This window comes from Humulus lupulus, chromosome 4 (assembly GCF_963169125.1).
Source record: "Humulus lupulus chromosome 4, drHumLupu1.1, whole genome shotgun sequence".
In the NCBI taxonomy this organism is placed as follows: Eukaryota; Viridiplantae; Streptophyta; class Magnoliopsida; order Rosales; family Cannabaceae; genus Humulus; species Humulus lupulus.
Window position 1 is genome coordinate 247,577,880 of NC_084796.1, and position 22,991 is coordinate 247,600,870.

A 22,991-nucleotide genomic window follows, 5' to 3' on the forward strand; every position below is an offset into this window, starting at 1 on the left:
TTGATTTGTTTGACTTGTTGGTGTTGATTGTGACAAATGGCTAGGCTAGTAAATTAGGGGATACACTGTCTGATTTTCTGTAGATTTTTTTATACTTAGTTTTGTTTTGTATGTTTATTTTATTTCTTTAATTTGTATATTTTATTAAAGCAAGTAGGCACAATATGGAAAAGACATGCTTAATTTGGGCTCGCGGATTGCAACATTTTCTTCATTTATGATTTCTTATTTTGATAAATCACATACATTTAATTGTGATATGCTCTGATTGTAATATCATAATATATGTGTTGACGCTGTTCTTCGCTAACATGTAATTAAGAAAATAAGAGAAAGGGATTAGTGCTGAATAATTAACTGAAACAGATGAATGATCTTATTAGGTGGTTCAAAGGTTAAAATCCTTCAACTCCACCAGCCAATATTATTGCTATGTTTCTGGTATTTCTTACAAGGTATTTCGTTATACAATCGAATCCAACCCTTTGCAATTCCCAGGATCTCCATATTTATAGGAGAGGGCACCTGGGAGTTGGTAAGGGGGGTCATCCCGTGACCTTCTTACCCATCATGTCACATCTGTGACATTCATGATTAATTCCTAAATCCTGACAAATGAAGTGTGCTCTAATCAATAGGTAAGGGGGATAATGGGCCGCACGGTCCAACCCAGTCGTGGGTGCCTGAACATGCACGTTCATGCTGCGTATCCGAGAATTCAGGGATATATCAGACACGTGATGTCTGATATATGCACGTTTACATTGCGTGGTTGACTTTATAAAGGGTCACAACTTCCAACTCCATCTCGTGCCTCGAGTTGGATGCCTTCTTGACCTTCGGTCTTCATATTCCTGACTCGGCCCTTAAATAATCTTGGTAAACCTTTGGTTACCTCGAGCTAAAGAGGTAGGACCTGACAACAGCAGCTCCGGCCACGTGGTATCCATGTGGCTGATATTATTATTCCATATCTCAGCTCGCTAATAGCCCGTGGAAAATTAGGGCGTACATTTGCCCCCCAAGCCTCTGCTCGTGGCACACGACATCATCTGGGGCCACAGTGGGGGCTTTTAGGCTTCTCCATGGACCCTCCATATTCCACCTATTACGCAGGGGCCGAATACGTGGAGCATCGTGGTTGGTGACGGTACGTCTTCCGAGAACCGCATTAAATGGCCTAGCCTATACTCAGCCGTCGTTTCGCCTTTCGAGTGGAGAGCCTCAGATCCCACATCAGGGCAATCCAACGGCCCTCCTCACATGGCCTTTCACATATATAAAAGAGGTGGCCACCTTACGCATGGGCCACCCATTTATTTGAAAATTTTCTAAATTCCCCTTCTTCTTCTCTCTTTTCACCCTCAAGAAACCCTTTTTTTCTCCCGATTATCGTTCCCAGCATTCCAGAGGATCAAGTGCAAGGGCTCCTTTGAGGTTTTGGTACCAGTTACTCTGTCAAGCCCCCAACCCGGACGACCCCTTCATCCCCCCCCCCCCCCCCCACAGCAAAACACTTTGTAAGTTTTCTGAATGTGCATGCTTTAAATTTTCTTTTCACTGTAGCATAGGTGAATAGTTCCTGTAGTTGCATGCAATATTCTATCGGTTCTTTGTGGGTATGAAGGGTGTAGGTTTTTATTTTAGGGCATCGATTGTAGAAGAAAACCATTTAGGAGCATGGCTCATAGGGTGCGCTTTATGGGGAAATCTTCTGGGTAGGATTTTTTGGTATGCTTGTTTAAAATATCCAGCATTTTGGGTGCAAAACCGGGTAGCTTAGGGGACACGCCTCACAGACGGTTTTGCACTTCTTGCCTACTGAAACTTTCCTTCCAAGGCAAACTTTTATCCTGACCCTCCTGACACACGAATTCCGAGTAATCGGGGATTCGCTGGGAGCACAGGCGCGTGTTCATAGAACTGCGTGGTCTCACTCTCCACGGGCTGAGATTACCTCAGCCCGTGCAAAGGAAACACTTCTCTTCAAATTCTTTCTTATGTTTAGGTCACCCTTTCTAAAATTTCTTCTTTTGTTCGCTAGGCGACCAAATTGGATCCAAGAAGAATGCCCCTAAAAAGATCGCAGGCAGCTCGTCCTCCCAACAATCCAAAGGAAAGGAGGTGGTGACAGACTCCCCGATCCCCACTTTCGGGCCGGCCGTGGAGCGGGAGCTTGAGGTGGCGGCCGATGCCTTCTTCGAGGCTGAGAAGATCGTCTCAAAGATCACTGACCAGGGGAAAGTGAATAAAATATTCCTTTCCCACAATATCGAGCTAGGGAGGGGTGCCCTGATCGCCCGACCTCCCCTAGAAGGTGAGCGGAGCTGCGCGCCGCTCGACGAGGAATACGCGGCTTGGAGTGACGAGCACTTCAAGGCTGGGGCCTTCCTCCCGCTGGACCAATACTTCGCCGACTTCCTCAACTATGTGAAGTTGGCTCTTTTCCAGCTCCCCCCCAACTCCTACCGCTTGTTGGCGGGGTTGAGATACCTGTTCTTGAACAGGAATGGGAGGTCCCCACTTCGGCGGATATCTTATATTTTTTCTGCCTCAAGGCCAGCCCGGAGCAGCGGGGGTGAGGCGACGGGTTCTACTACCTGACCCGCTTTCCAAACACGGCTGTGGTCATCGAGCTGCCCAGCCACCCCAACGACTTCAAAGACCAGTTCTTTATGTCCAAGGGGTTTCGCAACTGCGAACTTCATTACTTCAACCGCCTCGTAAGTACCTTTTACCCTTAGCTCGTAAGTTAAGTATTGATTAGCTCCCCTTTAACAGTTTCTGACTTAGAACAATTCTGCAGCCATTTTCGCGAGGACAGACAAGTCTGTGATCCTCGGGAGTCAGTACCAGACACTGGCGGGTCTGCCCCCAGTGAAAAGGACTATCGCCAGCTCATGACAGACGAGACGATGTTGGCATGCAAACTGATCTCTCCAGGCCAGACTTTGGCCCTGAGGAGACCCCGGGGGCTTCCCCTAGCTCGCGAGATGAGGTCCATCCCCGAGGAGGAGGCCGTGGGGGAAGGAGAGGATGAGGATGAGGACGAGGAGGACGAGGTGCCCCTCGTAAGGACGAAGAGGAAGCGGGCGCCGGAGGTCACCCAAGGAACGGACGAGGAGAGGATCTGGTCCAGAGCAGCCGCAGGTCCCTCTGGGCAAGGTAATCCTTACATGTTCATGGGCTTAGATAGGGCCACCGTCGACCCTCGGTTAGCTAGGTTTAATCTCAACCAGCCCGTCCAACGCCATCGAAACGACCCAAACCTCGACGTAACCCTACTCCAGTGTGTCGATCGGCTCATGCTGGATTACGAGAGTAGCCGCCCTAGGGGTACTGTAGTCATAGACAACACCTTAGCCTTTAGGTCGGCCTTCTTTGAGGAGTATGGGACTAATCTCCGGTCATGGCCCTCTCTTCGGGAGGGTACTGTAGCTCCGGGTCTTAGGCAATATGTAGAAGAGTCTAGTCTCGAACCAGATTCGGACCCAGAACCTGTTCCAGCTCGCGAAGTCATTGTCTTAGATTCCCCCGTAGAAGCTCCGGGGCCGATGGTCGTGACCATAGATTCTTTTTCTAGCTCGGGGGGTAGGATCCCTTTCAATATATATATATATACTTGAGTTCCGCTTTTTCCCTCTTATTTTTGTTGTTCTTGTATAAATGCTTACTTGTATACTAATGTTGTCTTTGCTTCGCTAGAGGAGATGTCTCAGCCCGGGAACAAAGACCTGTGAGCTATGTTCACCGGAGGGAACTCTTCTGCTGGGGCCTCTAGGCCCAAAATAAAGAAGCTCCAGGTGGCGAAGAAAGCCGCTGGGACACCATCCAAGTCCCTTGCAAAGGGGAAAGACCAGACCCTAGCTACCCAGGCCAAGGTACCTCCACCTCCTGCAGCAGTGGAGAAGATGCCCCCGCCCCCTCCACGAGCTCCCGCCCTTGTTCGGGATATGGAGGCGAAGCCCGGGATTTTGGCAACCGCAGTCCCCGAGGTGCGCATTCCGGTGGATCCCCAGGCCTTGGAGAAAATTCCTGACGTCTTTCGGGGGACGGTGTATGAGACGGCGACTTACACCATCGACCACTATTACACCGCCACCGAAAGAGACCTACGGGCGATCGAAACAAGGAGCCCGGAGAGCGTGATGGAGTCTCACTGGGAATGGCTCTAACGGTAAGCTGGCTTTACATTTTGTAATCTTTGGTTATCATGCATCGCACGTTCTCTCTTTTTTTTTCTAAGGCAGTTGCCTCTTTGTTTTGTAGGGTGCCTTGGCTCTTCACCGGAGCATATCTAGGACCAAAGCTCGGCTCGAGGACATGAGGGGCAAGCATCAGGCTGTTTTGGCCACCCAGAAGACTACCTTGGCCGCCCAAAAGCAGGAACAGGAGGCCAAGGATGCCTTGGCGGCCGCATGGGCTGAGCTGGACGCGTCCCGCCCCAAGATGGAAGAGGCCGAGGCTAATAAGGCCGCCCTAGCCACTGTAACGGCCGAACTTGAGGAGGCCAGGGCTGCCTGGGTCGCGCTAGACTCTGCAAAAACCGAGGCTGAGGAGGCTAAGGCCGCCTTGGAAAAGGAGAAGGCGGATTCCAGCTCCGCCATGGAGGACATGCTATACCATTGCTGGGTCTTCAACCCGGACGGCGACTTCTCCTTCCTAGGAGTAGATGTCTGGGAGCCCCTCCGGGAGGGGCTTAAAGCTTGTCTTCAGCAAGAGGCGCCCTCTGAGACCGGGGAGACCTCCACAGCGGCCGAGCAAGAAGGCGAGACGGCGACCTCAACGGAGCAGCCCGGTGGAGCCTAGGGCTTTTTTTCTTTTTCAAACATATATATATATTTAACTTTTGTATGAGGTTTTTTCACCTCGAGACAATTGGCTTTATCAATTTTTGCTTTTAACTGGTTTATATCCTTTTGCCTCTATGCATTTCGGTAATATTCTTAGTTTGTTTTTCTTTTTGTTGGTGCTATGATTGATACTCTTATATTTTTCTAGGAAAAACATATTAACCAATCTTGACCCGACTCCTAAGAAAAGTCCTGGTTGCTCCCCGGACATTGTCTTGAAAACTTAGTTCGCGTTAATTCTTAATATAATATCTCGTGCTCTTTAAGAAAAACAACGATCAATCAACATGAATTAACTTCTAAGTTTTAGGACCTGGTTATGTCCAGGACGTTAGTTTGAAAACTTAACTCGTGTTAATTCTTGACTAATATCTTGTGCTTTTTAAGAAAAACACCGATTAATCAATTTGAATCAACTTCTAAGTTTTAGGACCTGGTTACGTCCAGGACGTTAGTTTGAAAACTTAGTTCGTGTTAATTCTTGACTAATATCTTGTGCTTTTTAAGAAAAACATTGATTAATCAATTTGAATCAACTTCTAAGTTTTAGGACCTGGTTATATCCAGAGTAGGACTTAGTTCGTGTTAATCCTTTATCAATATCTCGTGTTTTTTTTTAAAAAAAAACATTGATCAATTGATTTGAATAAACTTCTAAGCCTTTAAGGTGACCTGGTTATGTCCGAGCACCATATGCCCCCCAAGTAACTAGGAAAGGGTCTTTCGTGGTTACTTGAGATTACATCCACAAATATACACAATAGTAAACAAAGATTTAATTCTCATTGCTTAAAAAAAAAAACAAGTTGGCCTTTAAGCCTTACAAGGGTGCTACTGATAATATTTCTTCAAATGGATGGCGTTCCAAGTTCGTGGGACTGCTTCTCCATTGAGCCGAGCTAATTTGTAAGTTCCTTCCTTTATGACCTCGGTGATTTGATATAGCCCTTCCCAGTTCGGTCCCAATACTCCATCTTTGGGATCCTTACTGGCTAAGAAGACTCTCCTGAGGACCAGGTCGTCAATGCTAAAGGCGCATTTTTTAACCTTTGAGTTGAAATAACGAGTGATTTTTTGCTGGTAATGCGCGAGCTGAAGCTGCGAATCTTCTCGTCTTTCATCAATCAGGTCGAGGGATGCGCAAAGTAGTTCATTGTTGCGGTCCTGGTCATATGCCTGGACTCTATGCGAAGATACCTTAATCTCGACAGGGAGGACTGCCTCACTCCCAAAGGCCAGGGAGAAAGGAGTATGACCCGTAGGAGTCCGATGCGAGGTCCGGTATGCCCACAGAATCTGGGGGAGCTGTTCTGGCCAGACCCCCTTGGCTTCGTCTAGTCTCTTCTTAAGGCTCGCCTTTAGCGTCTTATTGATAGCCTTGACCTGGCCATTTGCCTGGGGATAGGCCACGGATGAGAAGCTTTTCACAATTCCGTACCTTTCACAAAATTTGGTGAAGAGGTCGCTGTCGAACTGAGTCCCATTGTCGGATACGATATTCTTCGGCAGCCCGAACCGGCAGATAATGCTCTTGACCACGAAGTCGAGGACTTTCTTGGAAGTGATTGTTGCCAAAGGTTCTGCCTCAGCCCACTTTGTGAAGTAGTCGATAGCCACCACGGCGTAGCGGACCCCGCCCTTTCCAGTAGGGAGGGCACTAACCAAGTCGATTCCTCAGACCGCAAATGGCCAGGGGGATGAGATCATCTTCAGCTCGACTGGGGGAGCTCGGGCAACTGTGGCGAATCGCTGGCACTTGTCACATTTCTTGACATACGAGATCAAGTCCTTTGATAGAGTGGGCCAGTAATACCCTTGCCTTAAGACTTTTAGGGCCAAGCTTTACCCCCCAGTGTGATCCCCGCAAAAACCCTTGTGCACTTCCTGTAAGATGGCCTTTGCCTCGCTTGGCAGAACACATCATAAGAGGGGTAGGGAATGCCCACGTCAGTACAACACCCCATCTACCATCGTATACCTTGGAGCCTGGTACAGTACCCGCCGTGTGTCATTACACCCCTCGGGTAACTTTCCTTCGGTAAGGTACTCGAGGATGGGGGTCATCCAGGTTAGTCTGGCGTCGATCATCTTGACCTCCGCCCCGACCTCTTCTATACTTGGTTTCTCCAGGAACTCTACCAGTACTAACCCCAAAGCCTCAGTCTCCCCGGAGGTAGCGAGCTTGGCAAGGGCGTCTGTGTTAGCGTTCTGCTCTCGAGGTATCTGCTCGATTGAGCCTCGTTCAAATGCGGACAGTTCGATTTTTACCTTGGCCAAGTAAGAAGCCATCTTGGCTCCCCGTGCTTGATATTCACCTAGCACTTGGTTTACCACGAGTTGGGAATCGCTGAAGCGCTGAACGGAGCTGGCTTTCAGCTCCTGGGCTACCCTTAGCTCGGCCAACAAAGCTTCGTATTCAACCTCATTGTTGGAGGCCTTGAATCCGAATCTCAGCGCCGAGTGGAATCTATGCCCCTCTGGGGATATCAAAATGATTCCAGCCCCATAGCCATTCTCATTAGATGAGCCATCCATGAAGATCTTCCATGACGCCTGGGTCGAGGTGACCTGGGGCGACCCTTCCATAGGATCCTCCCTGAATCATGTGCACTCTACCACAAAATTGGCCAGGGCCTGACTCTTTATAGCAGTTCGGGGGGTGTACAAAATTTTGAACTGACTGAGTTCGATAGCCCATTTCAACAGGCGTCCCGATGCTTCAGGTTTTTGCAAAACCTGCCTTAAAGGTTGATCGGTCATGACGTGTATTGAGTGGGACCTGAAATATGGCATGAGCTTTCGGGAGGCCGTGATAAGACAGAATGCCAATTTTTCCATCAACGGGTATCGGGATTCGGCCCCGAGAAGTCTATTGCTAATGTAGTAGACCGGTTTGAATTTTTCCAGGGACTTATTCTTCTTTGGGTCGTGCTAGTTGCCCTCGCCGTTCCCTTTTCTCTTGCCTCCACCGAACTGGTTATTTTGTGTAACGTTTTGGGTCGCTGTCACGACCGCCGTTCCCACTCCAGCGGGCTGCTCAGGGACTTGGCTGGTTCCTGCAGCTGAGGCTTGGGCCTCCTCCAAGTTGATCCACTCCTGGGCCCTATTTAGGAATTCGTTTACTGAGCTGACTCCCTTCCTTTGTATTTCATTCCAGAGTCCCCCTCCGACGAGGATTCCAGTCCTCAAAGCCATGAGCTTGGATCTGTCATCTGCATCTCTAGCCCGAGTGGCGACGTTCGCGAACCTGCTCAGGTAAGCCTTCAGAGGCTCATCGAGTTTTTGCCTCACGTTAGCCAGGGAGGCGGCCTTGACGCGGGCAGCCTGGGAGGCTTGGAATGCTCTTTTGAAGTCAGCAAAGAAAGTTTTCCAGGAGTTGATTGACTGCTTCTTGCTTTGTTTGAACCACTGTCTAGCCGACCCAGTCAGTGTGGAGGGAAATATCAAACACCTTAGCTCGGGGCCAATGTTGTGGGCCATCATCAGGGTATTGAACAAACCCAGATGATCTGACAGATCTCTATCTTCGTTGAATTTGGACAGGTGCGGCATACGGAAACCGGGCGGGTATGCCGTTGCGGCTATACTGGGGGCGAAGAGCTCAAGCTCGTCCCCCGAATCATATTCGTCTTTTTCTTTCTCCGACAGGAGCTTCCTCATTAACTCCTCCATTTGAGCCAGCGCTCAAGGGTTTTGTCCTGATCTCCTTGGTTATTCCGGGGCTGTTCAACAGCTCCGGATCCATTGTATACGTTTGGTGGGTTATTGCCCCTCCTATCTTAAGATAGGTTATTTGGGACATTCCCGCCGTTACGTACCTCGGACAGGTCTCCCCTTGAGCGAGCATGGCTGCCACTTCCTACCGGGTCCCCCCTATGAGAGTTAAGGCGATCTCGTAGGTCGCCCCTAGGGGTGGCTTGAGGGCTTTGCGCCGAGCTTAGGCGTTGGCGCAAGTCTCCGCCAGAAAGGTCACTCCGCGCGACTTCCGGTCCAGTAGCTCCCGTTAGAGAAGCTCGGAACCTGCCTCTGGGGGTGAGGGTCCGGGACTTCTCTGGGCGCCCTGCTACAATGGGAAGGTCCTGTGGAAGGTGGGTTTCTTCTGCTGCTCCCATAAGCTGGAATATCTCGGACAAGCCGAGGAGGAGATAGATATCTTATCGGTGAAGGAGGATTCCTGACTGGGGATGCAATTCTGGTTCTGTCAGGGCGGATCAGGTTAGGTAGGGGCCTTTCGGCCCTGCCAACTTGCGGGCCTTGCGCTTGGCGATCTGAGCGGGGCGGAGGATGGCTGGCCAGGACGGGCTGTCGCTATGAGTCCTCCCCGGATCTCCTTCTAGAATTCCCTCAGCCCTCCTGGGCACGCTCGAGGCTGGCTGTGAGCTGGGAGTTGAAGTTCGGACCGAGCGGCTATACTGTTGCTCGGCCCTGGGTAGTTCTTCGAAGATTTCCTCTCGGCGGTGCGATGAGGGAGTAGAGTTGGATGTCGGAGGTCTGGCCGAGCGGCTAGGCCTGGACCGATTACCCCGGCGGGACTTATGAGTCTCGCCTTGCCTCTTTCCGATGTTAGCGTCGGTTGTAAGAGGGGGTAGTCAGGCCAACACCACCTTAATCTGCTGACTAGCTTTCGCCAACTGACTCCTCAGCTGAGCATTCTCCATCTCTACCGCCGTGTAAAAATCTGGGTTTGGATTAGGTGGCCGGGGTGCCGAACTTCCTGTGTCATCCTAGCCTATTGGTTGCTTGCCCGGTCGCTGTTGAACTTCAAGGTTTTGCTCACAGGAGATGGCGGCATGATGGGCCTCCTGCCCATCATGTTGTTCCGCCTCGTTACCGTGCCTTGATCGAGTGGTCACCATAGTTGGATATTTGCGATAGCACCAATCTAACAAGCTCTCAATGAAAGCACCAAACTGTTGACGCGGTTCTTCGCCAACAGGTAATTAAGAAAATAAGAGAAAGGGATTAGTGCTGAATAATGAACCGAAACAGATGAATGATCTTAAAATGGACTGATGACACGAATACGTTTTTTAGGTGGTTCAAAGGTTAAAATCCTTCTACTCCACCAGCCAATATTATTGCTATGTTTCTGGTATTTCTTACAAGGTATTTCGTTATACAATCGAATCCAACCCTTTGCAATTCCCAGGATCTCCATATTTACAGGAGAGGGCACCTGGGAGTTGGTAAGGGGGGTCATCCCGTGACCTTCTTACCCATCATGTCACATATGTAACATTCATGATTAATTCCTAAATCCTGACAAAGAAGTGTGGTCTAATCAATAGGTAAGGGGGATAATGGGCCGCACGGCCCAACCCAGTCGTGGGTGCCTGAACACGCACGTTCATGCTGCGTATCCGAGAATTCAGGGATATATCAGACACGTGATGTCTGATATATGCATGTTTACATTGCGTGGTTTACTTTATAAAGGGTCACAGCTTCCAACTCCAGCTCGTGCCTCGAGCTGGATGCCTTCTTGACCTTCGGTCTTCATATTCCTGACTCGGCCCTTAAATAATCTTGGTAAACCTTTGGTTGCCTTGAGCTAAAGAGGTAGGACCTGGCAACAGCAGCTCCGGCCACGTAGTATCCACGTTGCTGATATTATTATTCCATATCTCAGCTCGCTAATAACCCGTGGAAAATTAGGGCGTACAATATGCTTTCTAAATTTCTCATCATAGTTATAAAGCTATTGTTTTTATTTTGCAATTTATAAAATGTTAGAATTATTGAAAAATATAGTTCTTTTTAAGATTAGCTACCATATGATTGATAAAACTCTTCAATGAGATCTTTTGATGTTTTTAGTATATATTATGTATGAATTTGAAGTTTAAGAGTTTCTGAGTATGTTGACGCGGTTCTTCGGCAACAGGTAATTAAGAGAAGAAGAGAAAGAGATTAGTACTTAAAAGTAGAACCGCCGCAGATATGAAATCTTTGTGAGAAGAACTAGGTGACCCTAAACACGTTTTTAAGTGGTTCGAAGGTTAAAATCCTTCTACTCCACTAGTCAATATTATTGATCTTTTCTGGGTAATTGGTTTACAAAATATATAGTTCTTACAAGACTATTTTTTCCAACCCCTATCAATTCCCAGGGTCTCCATATTTATAGGAGAAGGCACCTGGAAATTGGTAGGGAGGTCATCCCATGACCTTACCATTTGTCATATCAAGTCTGTGATATTCATGATTACTTCCTAAACCTGACACACAAGTGTGGTCTAATCAGTATGGAAGGAGATAATGGGCCGCACGGCCCAACCCGTCCGTGGGTGTCTGAATACGCACGTTCCTGCGGCGTGTCCGAGAAGTCAGGGGGATATCGGACACGTGATGGCAGGATTATGCACGTTTATCTTGCGTGTTGACTTCCCATAGGGTCAGAGCTTCCTGAGAAGCTCGCTACCGGAGCAATCCATAACCCGAGCTGATCCGTCAGTGGTCGCCGGATGTTGTTCCCAGCTCCTGGAACAACAAGAGGGAGCAGGAAACTCCATCCCCTCGAGCTAGAAAGGGCCCGTCCTGAAGATAAAGCCTCTGGCCTGTGGGAGCCTCGGGCTAAATCATGTTTAGTCCGAGGATCGTCCTGCTAAACAGCCCGTGGGAAATCCAGGGCGTACATCTGCCCCCCAAGCTCCTGCTCGTGGTCCATGACATCAGACATGGGAGACCACAGTAGGAGCTTTTAGACTTCTCCCACAACCCTTCGCATTCCATGCTTTTCGCATGCGTCTGATACGTGGAACGCCGTGGGTGGCGACGGTACACTCTACGAGAACCGCATTAAACGGCCTAGCCTGCTGTCCAGCCGTCGTTTCACATTTCGAGTGGAGGGTCTCCCAGGAGCCTTTTACACGTGATCCCCCCTTGTATAAAAAGGGGGTGGTCATCCCACGCACGGACCACCTTACCATTCAGATCCTCTCAAATTTCCTTCTTTTCTCTCTGACCTTCCGAAGAACAAAACCCTCATTTCCATTGCTCTCATCTTCTCCGTTCACGAAGCTTAAGCGTGCGAGTTCCTTCAAGGCCTTGGAGACTACTGTGCCAACGAAGCTCCTACCAGCGCAGTAACCTCGCTCACCATCCAACCCTATACTGTAAGTCTTCTGTCCCTGTTTATTTTTGAAAGCATGCCACTGTAGCCTAGGTAAAATTTTTTACTGTAGCCACATGCAGAGGTTTTCTGGGTCGCGCGGATATGGAGGGTGATGGCCCTTCTTTGATTAGGGCACACTTGCCATGGGACATCGCCTTAGAACATGGGTTCCATGATTCTCTCTTAGGAACAATTTCTGGGTAGGATCCGTAGGAACTTTGGGTGCAAAAACCGGGTAGCTTAGGGAATACGCCTTAAAAGCGGTTTTGCCACACCTTGCCTATTGAAACTTTCCCCCCAAGGCAAATTTTTTTTTCTTACTCTGAGCCATCTGACACACGAATTCCGAGTAATATGGGATCTGTTGAGGGCATAGGCGCGTGTTCCTTGGAACGCGTGGCGCCACTCTCCACGGGCTGGGCTTACCCCAGCTCGTGTACTTAATACTTGCCTCACTCTCCTGCTTGGGTCGCCTTTTCTAAAGTGTTTTCTTTTGTTCGATAGGCGACCAGATGGCTCCAAAGAGAAATCTGCCACAGAAGAATGTGGGAAGTTCGGCCTCCCAGAAGGATAAAGGAAAGGCGGTGGTGACCAGCTCGCCAATTCCTCACTTTGGACCGGCGGTGGAGAAGCAGGCCGAGGTGGCTCCTGACGCGTTTTTCGAGGCGGAGAGAATCGTCTCGAAGATAACCAGCCAGGCAAAGATCACCAAAATCTTCCTTAACCACAACATTCCTCTGGGGAAGAACTCCGTGATCGCCCGACCTGCTGCGGATGGGGAGAGGAGCTGCACGCCGCTCGACGAGTCGTTCGCGGCCTGGAGCGGGGAACACTTCAAGGCAGGGGCCTTCCTCCCCCTGGATCAGTATTTTGCTGATTTTCTGAACTATGTGGGGTTGGCCCCATTTCAGCTCCCCCCCAATTCCTACCGTCTGCTGGCGGGACTGAGGTATTTGTTCCAAAAGCATGAGTGGGAGGTCCCCACTCCTGCTGATATCTTGTATTTCTTCTGCCTCAAAGCCAGCCCGGACCAGCGGGGGCGAGGCGACGGGTTCTATTACTTAACCCGCTTCCCTAACACAGCAGCAGTGATCGAGCTGCCGAGCCATCCAAACGACTTCAAAGACCAGTTTTTTATGTCTACTGGGTTCCGAAACTGCGATCATCATTATTTCAACCGCCCTCGTAAGTAATCCTCCATTTAGCTCGCCTTTTAACGGTTATCTTATTTTAGCTCGTCCCTTATTCCAATTCTGATTTCAACCATCCTTGCAGCCATCTACTCGAGGACCGAAAAGTCCGTGACCCTCGGGGGTCAATACGACACACTGGCGAACCTGCCTCCCAGTGAGAAAGACTACCGCGTGCTCGTGACAGACGAGGTGATGGTATTCTGCAAGCTGATTTTCCCAAATCAGACTTTGAATTTGAAAAGGCCCCGGGGTCCTCCCCCAGCCCGCGACAACAGGCCGACCGTCGCGGAGGAGGTCGCAGATGACGAAGGCGAGGAAGAAGGTGAGGAAGTTCCTCTGGTGAGGAATAGGAAGAGGAGCTTGGAGGTCGCCCAGGGGATGATCGAGGAGAGGGCCCAATCCGGAGCAGCCGCGGGTCCTTCTGGTCAAGGTAACTTTTACTTATTTAAGAACGTAGATAGGGCCACTGCAGACCCCCGGCTGGTTAGGTTCAACCCTAGGCAGCTCGTCCATCGTCACCCAAGGAATCCGAACCTGGACACGCTTCTGCTCCACTGCGTTGACCAGCTCGTGCTGGACAACCAAGAGAGTCGGCCCAAGGGTACCGTAGTAGTAGATAATACCCTAGCCTTTAGGTCGGCCATTTTTGAGGAGTACGGGACCAATTTACGCACGTGGCCTGCGCTCCAGAGGGGCGTCTACGCTCCGGGGATTAGGCAGTACGTAGAAGAGTCCAGCCCCGATTCAGAACCGGACCTAGAACCTTCGCCAGTTCGTGAGATAATCGTCCTAGGCTCTTCCAGCTCGGGGGGTAGGGCTCCCCTAGTATTTGCTTTCTTATTGCCTTTATTTCTGTATGATTGCTGATAACCGTGTTTTTTGCTCTTTGGCAGAAGAGATGTCTCAGCCCGGGAATAGTCTGCGGGGCGTTGTGTTTGGTGGGAATCCCCCAGCGGGGCCGAGGTTAAAGAGGCTTCGCGAGTCCAAGAGCTCGACCGGGGTCTCCACCAAATCCCCAGCTACGGAGAAGGAGAGAGACCCGTCATCCCAGGTCGCGGGGGCGAACCTCCCTGTCGCCAGGACAGGACTCATGCATCCGCCACCCCAACGATCTCCACTGGCCGCCCAGGACGGGGTAATAGAGGTCGGGAATCTGGCCGCGGCAGCCCCGGATGTGCGTATCCCGGTCGACCCCCGGGCTCTGGAGAAGATGCCCGAAGCATTCCGGGGTACGGTGTACGAGTCGGCCAGCTACGCCGTCAGCCACTATTACAATATCAGGGAGAAGGAGCTCCGGGCCATCGAAACAACGAGCCCGGTCCGAGTTATAGAGTCCGCTATGGACATGACTTTAACGGTAAAGTGCCCCCTTCTTCTAAGGCTTTGACACTCACACGCCGCCCTTCTCCTTTCAGTTTGCTAATTTATCACTCTTTTCTTGCAGGGCATGGCTGCCGCCTATAGAGGCATCGTTAGGACCAAGGCCCAGCTCGAGGGTTTGGAAGCAGATCGCCAGACTGCCCTCCAGGAGTCTCAGGAGGCGAGAGACGCCTTGGCGGCCTCAAAAGCCGAGTTAGAGAAGGTCCGCTCGGAGAACCAAGAGCTTAAACGCTCCCTGGCCGCATCCGAGCTAGAGAAGCTTCGCTCCGAGAACCTAGAGCTTAAAAACTCCCTGGCCGCATCGCGGGCAGACCTTGAGGTGGCGAAGGCCGAAGTCCAGACCTCCCAGGCCGCCCTGAAAGACGAGCGGGTCGTGTCGGAGCAGTCCTTACAGGACCTATTCTATCACTGCTGGTCCCACAATCCGGACGCGGACTTCTCCTTCATGCCGCCGGACCTCTGGGCATTCCTGTTGCCGCGGCTTCAAGCCCGCCTGAATAAGGAGGCTCCTCCATCGGAGACTGGAGAGGCCTCTGCCGCGGCGGAGCAGGGTGAGACCGCGACCTCCAAAGGGCCAGCTGATGGGGCTTAGGATGCTTCTTGTTTTCGTATTTTGAAAACCTTTTTTTTTTATTGTAATTCTCTTTTTTATGTGAGGCGTTTCCGCCTCGAGACAATTTGCTCAACCAGTTTTACATATATATTTTTATGCATTTGGTCATAATTTATCTCTTTATTTTTATGAACGTAGTTCGAGTTAACTTTATCCGTATCCCGGGCTCTTTAAATAAGATCCGCGTTCAACAAATTTTTAGTTCACTCCTAAGTTTTCTGACCTGGTTAAGACCAGGAACTTATTTTGAAAAAACTTAGTTCGCGTCAACTTTTATCCGTATCCCGGGCTCTTTAAAGAAGAACCTCGGTCAACAAATTTTAGCTAACTTCTAAGTTTTCTGACCTGGTTACGACCAGGAACTTATTTTGAAAAAACTTAGTTCGCGTCAACTTTTATCCGTATCCCGGGCTCTTTAAAGAAGAACCTCGGTCAACAAATTTTAGCTAACTTCTAAGTTTTATGACCTGGTTAAGACCAGGAGCTTATTTTGAAAAAACTTAGTTCGCGTCAACTTTTATCCGTATCCCGGGCTCTTTAAAGAAGAACCTCGGTCAACAAATTTTAGCTAACTTCTAAGTTTTATGACCTGGTTAAGACCAGGAGCTTATTTTGAAAAAACTTAGTTCGCGTCAACTTTTATCCGTATCCCGGGCTCTTTAAAGAAGAACCTCGGTCAACAAATTTTAGCTAACTTCTAAGTTTTATGACCTGGTTAAGACCAGGATAGGACTTAGTTTGTGATAACTCTTATCCATAGATAAAAATGAACACCTAAGTCGTTAAGGAGACCTGGATATATCCGGGTACCATATGCCCCCCAAGTAACTGGGAAAGGGTCTTTCGTTGTTACTTTAAAATTACCCTTGCAAATAACGAGAAACATTTTATTTTTATTTATACATGGAAGGTGACCTTCTATGTCTTACAAATGTTTATTGATAATATTTCTTTAGGTGGATTGCATTCCAAGTCCGCGGGACCGCCCCTCCACCAAGTCGAGCTAATTTATACGTCCCTTCTTTGATGACTTCGATGACCTGGTATGGTCCTTCCCAGCTTGGTCCCAAAACCCCATCTTTGGGATCTTTCCCGGCCAGGAAAACTCTCCTCAAGACCAAATCGCCGACGCTAAAGGCACGTCTTTTGACCTTAGTGTTGAAGTAGCGAGTGATTTTCTGTTGATAATGGGCGAGCTGGAGTTGTGAATCCTCTCGCCTCTCATCCATCAAGTCTAAGGAGTGGCATAGGAGCTCGTGGTTCTTGTCTTGTTCGTAGGACCGGACCCTGTGCGACAGGACCTTTACCTCCACGGGGAGGACCGCTTCACTTCCAAAGGTTAGGGAGAAAGGAGTGTGACCCGTGGGAGTCCGATGTGAGGTCCTATAGGCCCACAGAACTTGGGGGAGCTGTTCTGGCCAGATCCCCTTTGCCTCACCTAACCTCTTCTTGAGGCTCGCCTTCAGAGTTTTATTGACAGCTTCGACCTGGCCGTTCGCCTGGGGATAGGCCACGGATGAGAAACTTTTCACAATTCCGTTCTTTTCGCAAAATTCGGTGAACAGGTCGCTGTCAAATTGAGTGCCATTGTCGGAAACGATCTTTTTGGGTAGGCCGAATCGACAAACGATGCTTTTAACCACGAAGTCTAGCACATTTTTCGATGTTATTGTCGCCAACGGCTCTGCTTCGGCCCACTTTGTGAAGTAGTCAATGGCTACCACGGCGTAACGGACCCCGCCCTTTCCGGTGGGCAGGGCGCCTATTAGATCTATGCTCCAAATGGCAAAGGGCCAGGGAGACGATATCATTTTTAGCTCGGCCGGGGGTGCTCGTGCAACCGCGGCGAACCGCTGACATTTGTCGCACTTTTTTACGTATGAGATCGAGTCTTTGGACAGAGTCGGCCAGTAAAAACCCTGCCGGAGGATCTTCAAGGCCAGGCTTTGCCCCCCAGTGTGATCTCCGCAGAATCCGTCATGAACTTCCTGCAGGATGGCCTTCGCCTCACTTGGAAGAACACACCGGAGGAGAGGTAATGAATGCCCACGTCGGTACAACACCCCCTCGACTAGCGTATATCTCGGAGCTTGATAAAGGACTCGCCGTACGTCGTTGCGCCCTTCGGGTAACTTGCCCTCGACGAGGTACTCAACAATGGGAGTCATCCAGGTCGGCCTGATGTCAATCATCTCAATATCCGCTCGATCTCCGTCTATGCTTGGTTTGTCCAAGAACTCAATTGGCACCAACCCCAGGGTTTCTGCCTCCCCCGAGGTGGCGAGCTTGGCGAGAGCATCTGCATTGGCGTTCTGCTCCCGAGGTATCTGCTCGATCGACCCTTGCCCAAACGTAGACAATTCGGATTTTACCTTAGCCAAATAAGAGGCCATCTTGGGACCCCGCGCCTGATACTCGCCTAAGACCTGATTCACCACGAGCTGGGAATCGCTGAAGCATTGGACAGAGCTTGCCTTTAGCTCGCTAGCTATCCTAAGTCCGGCTAACAAGGCCTCGTACTCTGCCTCGTTGTTGGACGCCTTGAACCCGAACCTCAGCGCCGAATGGAATCTATGTCCTTCTGGGGATATCAGAATGATTCCGGCCCCGGAGCCGTTCTCGTTAGATGAGCCATCAACGAAGATCCTCCACGATGAGCCTGAGGATGTGAGCTGCTGTGAATCTTCCGATGGGATCTCACGGAATCCCGCGCATTCTGCCACGAAGTCGGCCAAGGCTTGACTTTTTATGGTAGTTCGGGGAGTATAGAAAATCTCGAACTGACTGAGTTCGACCGCCCACTTTAGCAAGCGTCCCGAGGCTTCAGGGTTTTGCAAAACCTGCCTTAGAGGCTGATCGGTCATGACGTGTACAGAGTGGGACTGGAAGTATGGCCTGAGTTTTCGCGAGGCCGTGATTAGGCAGAACGCCAGCTTTTCCATCAACGGGTACCTTGACTCAGCTCCGAGGAGTCTCTTGCTGATGTAATAAACCGGTTTCTGAGCCTGGTCCTCTTCTCGCACCAGAACGGCACTAGCTGCGTCCTCAGTCACGGCCATGTAGAGGAAAAGGGGTTCTCCTACCCTGGGCTTTGATAGCACAGGTGGCTCAGCTAGGTGCGTTTTTAGGTCGAGGAATGCGCCCTCGCACTCTACTGTCCATTCGAACTTCTTGTTTCCGCGGAGCAGGTTGTAGAAAGGCAGGCACTTGTCGGTCGATTTGGAAATGAACCGGTTCAGTGCCGCCACCCTTCCTGTGAGGCCTTGGACATCTTTCCGCGACCTGGGGGATGGAAGCTCGAGCAGTGACCTGATCTTGTCGTGATTTGCCTCGATTCCTCGGGTATTGACTATGAAACCCAAGAACTTCCCCGATGCGACACCGAAAGTGCATTTCTGAGGATTGAGCCTCATGCCATATTCTCGCAGTATGTTAAAACATTCTTCCAGGTCGGCAACGTGGTTGGTGGCAGTCTTTGATTTGACAAGCATATCATCGACGTACACTTCCATGTTCTTCCCGATCTGATCCGCGAACATTCTATTTACCAGCCTTTGGTAGGTTGCCCCGGCATTCTTAAGACTGAACGGCATGACCTTATAACAATAGACATTAGTCGGGGTCATAAAGCTGGTATGATCCTGGTCTGCTGGATTCATCGCGATCTGATTGTAGCCCGAGTACGCGTCCATGAAGGACATGAGCTCGTGCCCCGCCGTGGCATCCACCAGTTGATCGATCCTCGGCAACGGAAAGCAATCCTTGGGGCAGGCTTTATTCAGGTCGGAAAAATCGATACAGGTCCGCCACTTGCCATTGGGCTTTGGAACTAACACGGGATTGGCAACCCAAATGGGAAATCTGGCTTCGCGGATAAAGCCACATTTTTTGAGCCGGGCCACTTCTTCTTCAAGGGCCTCGGCTCGGGTTGTCCCTAAACGCCTCTGCTTTTGAGACTTTGCAGGGACGCTTTTGTCTAGGTGGAGCGTGTGCATGATTACGCTCGGACTGATCCCTATCATGTCCTCGTGCGACCATGCGAATACGTCTAGGTTCTTTTTCAGAAACACGGTCAGATCCGCCTTTCTTCTATCGCAGAGGTTCTTTCCGAGCTTCACCGTCCGTGAAGGATTTTGTTCATCGATGCCTACCTCCTCGAGATCTTCAATAGCTTGGAGCTCGGACCTGTCCTCGCCTACTCGGGGGTCAATGTCCTCGCTTAAGGCGAGCTTTTCGTCTTCAAAAACCCGAGGTTTTTCAATCTCAGGGGCCGCCTTGGGTCCCTGCGATTCCTCTTCATCCTGAATGGCCATCGCCACCTGCCCGGGTTTAGATTTTCCCTTCATGGAAATGTTGTAGCATTCCCTGGCAGCGAGCTGATCGCCCTTGATAGTGCAGACCCCTGTCGAAGTAGGGAACTTCATGGTGAGGTGCCGGACGGATGTGATGGCTTCGAAAGCAACGAGCGTTGGTCGGCCCAAAATTGCATTGTAGGCAGCGGAGCAGTCAATGACTAAGAATTCGAGCAGTTTGGACACTGTTCGGGACTCGTCGCCTAGGGTGATCACCAGCTCGATCGTTCCTATCGCTGCTGACCCTTCGCCTGAAAAACCATATAGCATCATCGAGGTTGCCTTTAGCTCGGAGACGGTCAGACCCATTTTTTCTAAGGTTGAACGGAATAGGAGATTCACCGAGCTCCCATTGTCCACTAACACCCTCCTTACTCTCCAGTTGGCGAGCTAGACTGCTACGACCAAGGGATCGTTATGAGGGAATTGGACATGGCCCGCGTCCTCCTCCGTGAAAGTGACTGGTTGTTTCTCTAATCTTTGTTGTTTTGATTGACGCTGTTCCGGGACGAACTCCCCTCCATTGTGGGCCTTCAACTCATTTATGTACCTCTTCTGGGCGCCTCTGCTCGTGCCAGCCATGTGTGGCCCTCCAGAGATGGTGGAAATCTCTCCCTCGACCACGGGGGGAGGGACGTCCTGATCTACTCGAGGTCCAGGTTGACTGGCTGGGATCTCCGGAGCGGGTCGACCTGTGGGGACCCTGTTCCGCGAGTATTGCGCCAACGGACCTGCTCGGATGAGAGTCTCGATTTCATCTTTGAGGTGCCTGCAGTCGTCGGTATTGTGCCCGACGTCGTTATGAAAACGGCAGAATTTGGAAGCGTCTCTCTTTCCCTTAGGGTGCTTTATTGGCTCCGGTCTTCTCCAGGGGACTCGCGTAGCGTTGGCCAGGAAAATATTCTCTCTGGTTTGGGTGAGCTCGGTATACGCTGTGAACACGGGCTTGAATTTATCCACGGACTTATTCTTCTTTTGACCGTGCTGGACGTTTTCACCATTTCCTTTTCTTTTGCCGCCACCGGGCTGGTTGCTCTGCGTGACGTCGGGAGTCGCTACTACGATCTCTGTTCCCGCCCCAGCGGGCTTCTCGAGGACCTGGCTGGTCCCCGCGGCTGAAGCTTCAGCTTCCTCCAAGTTTATCCATTCTTGGGCTCTGTTAAGGAATTCACTAACTGAGCTGACCCCCCTCCTTTGAATATCCTTCCACAGATCTCCGCCTACTAGGATCCCGGTCCTCATAGCCATGAGTTTGGAGCTGTCGTCGGCGTCTCTGGCTCGAGCAGCGACATTTGCAAATCTGCTCAAGTAGGCTTTTAGCATTTCTCCAGGTTGCTGTCTCACGTTAGCTAGGGAGTCGGCCTGGACCCTGGCGGCCTGAGAGGCGCGGAATGCCCTCTTGAAGTCAGCCGAAAAGGTCTTCCAGGAGCTGATTGACTGCCTTTTACTTTGTTTGAACCACTGCCTGGCAGGTCCAGTTAGGGTGGAAGGAAAGATCAAGCAACGAAGCCCTGGCCCGATGTTATGAGCCATCATTAGGGTGTTGAACATCCCTAAGTGGTCAGATGGGTCTCCATCCCTGTTGAACTTTGACAAGTGAGGCATACGAAAGCCAGAAGGGTACGCCGTTGCTGCTATGTTGGGGGCGAAGAGCTCCATCTCATCCCCTGAATCATATTCGTCTTTTTCTTTCTCCGACAGGAGCTTCTTCATCAACTCCTCCATTTGAGTTAAGCGCTCTAGGGTTTTGTCCTGAGATCCTGGGTTATTCCGGGGTTGTTCAACAGCTCCGGACCCGTTGTACATATTAGGCGGGTTATTGCCCCTCCTATCTGGAGATAGGTCATTTGGGGCATTCCCGCCATTACGTACTTCGGATCGGACCCCAACTGAGCGGGCCTGGCTACCATCCCTAACTCGATCCTCTCTGTGAGAGTTGAGGCGATCTCGAAGGTCGCCTCCATGGGTATTATGGTGACTTTGTGCTGAACTTAGTCGCTGTCGCAGGTCTCCTCCCGAAAGATCACTCCGTGCACTACCGGTCCAGTGAATCCTGCTGGACAGGCTCGATGTGCGTCTTTGGCGGCTCCGACCTGATCCTTCCCCTGGCACCCTGCTGCGCCGGGAAGGCCCGGCCGATGGCGGGTCTCTCCTACTATTTCCGTAGGTCGGGATGTCTCGGATGGTCTGAGGAGACGGATATCTGATGGGAGAAGGAGGATGCCTGACCGGAGAGGCGATCCTAGTGCCGTCTGGACGGACTAAATTTGGTGGGGGCCTCTCGGCCCTGCCAGCTTGATGGTTTCACGCTGGGCGATCTGGACGAGGAACTGGACGCTCTTCGGGGACGGGCTGACGTCTCCGGATCTCCTCGGCCCTCCTTTGGGAATTTCCCCTATCTCTTCTGGGTGTCCTCGAGGAAGGCTGAGAGCTAGGGGTTGATGTCCTAACCGAACGGCTGTACTGCTGCGGTTCGGTCTGAGGCATTTCCCTGAAGTTCGCCTCTTGATGGCGTGATGAAGGGGTGGAGTTGGCTGCAGGGAGTCTACCCGAACGGCTATACCTGGATCGATTACTCCGGCGAGACTTAGGAGCCTCGCCTTGCCTCTCTCCAACGTTACCGTTGGTTGTGAGAGGGGGTAGTCGACTCAGAATATCCTGGATTTGCTGACCAGCTGCTGCTAGCTGGCTCCTCAGTTGAGCATTCTCCATCTCCACCGCAGTATAATAACCTGGATTCGGATTAGGCGGCCGGGGCGTCGAACTACCAGTGTCGTCTTGGCCGGCCGGCTGCTTTCCTGGCCTTTGCTGGACTTCAGGAACTTGCTCCTCGGGGAGGGCAACATGGCGGGCCTCCTGCCCACCATGCTGTTCTGTCTCGTTGCCATGTTTGGATCGAGTGGTCACCATAGTTGTATGTTTGTGGTAGTACTAATTGGACTTGCTCTCAACGAAAGCACCAAACTGTTGACGCGGTTCTTCGGCAACAGGTAATTAAGAGAAGAAGAGAAAGAGATTAGTACTTAAAAGTAGAACCGCCGCAGATATGAAATCTTTGTGAGAAGAACTAGGTGACCCTAAACACGTTTTTAAGTGGTTCGAAGGTTAAAATCCTTCTACTCCACTAGTCAATATTATTGATCTTTTCTGGGTAATTGGTTTACAAAATATATAGTTCTTACAAGACTATTTTTTCCAACCCCTATCAATTCCCAGGGTCTCCATATTTATAGGAGAAGGCACCTGGAAATTGGTAGGGAGGTCATCCCGTGACCTTACCATTTGTCATATCAAGTCTGTGATATTCATGATTACTTCCTAAACCTGACACACAAGTGTGGTCTAATCAGTATGGAAGGAGATAATGGGCCGCACGGCCCAACCCGTCCGTGGGTGTCTGAATACGCACGTTCCTGCGGCGTGTCCGAGAAGTCAGGGGGATATCGGACACGTGATGGCAGGATTATGCACGTTTATCTTGTGTGT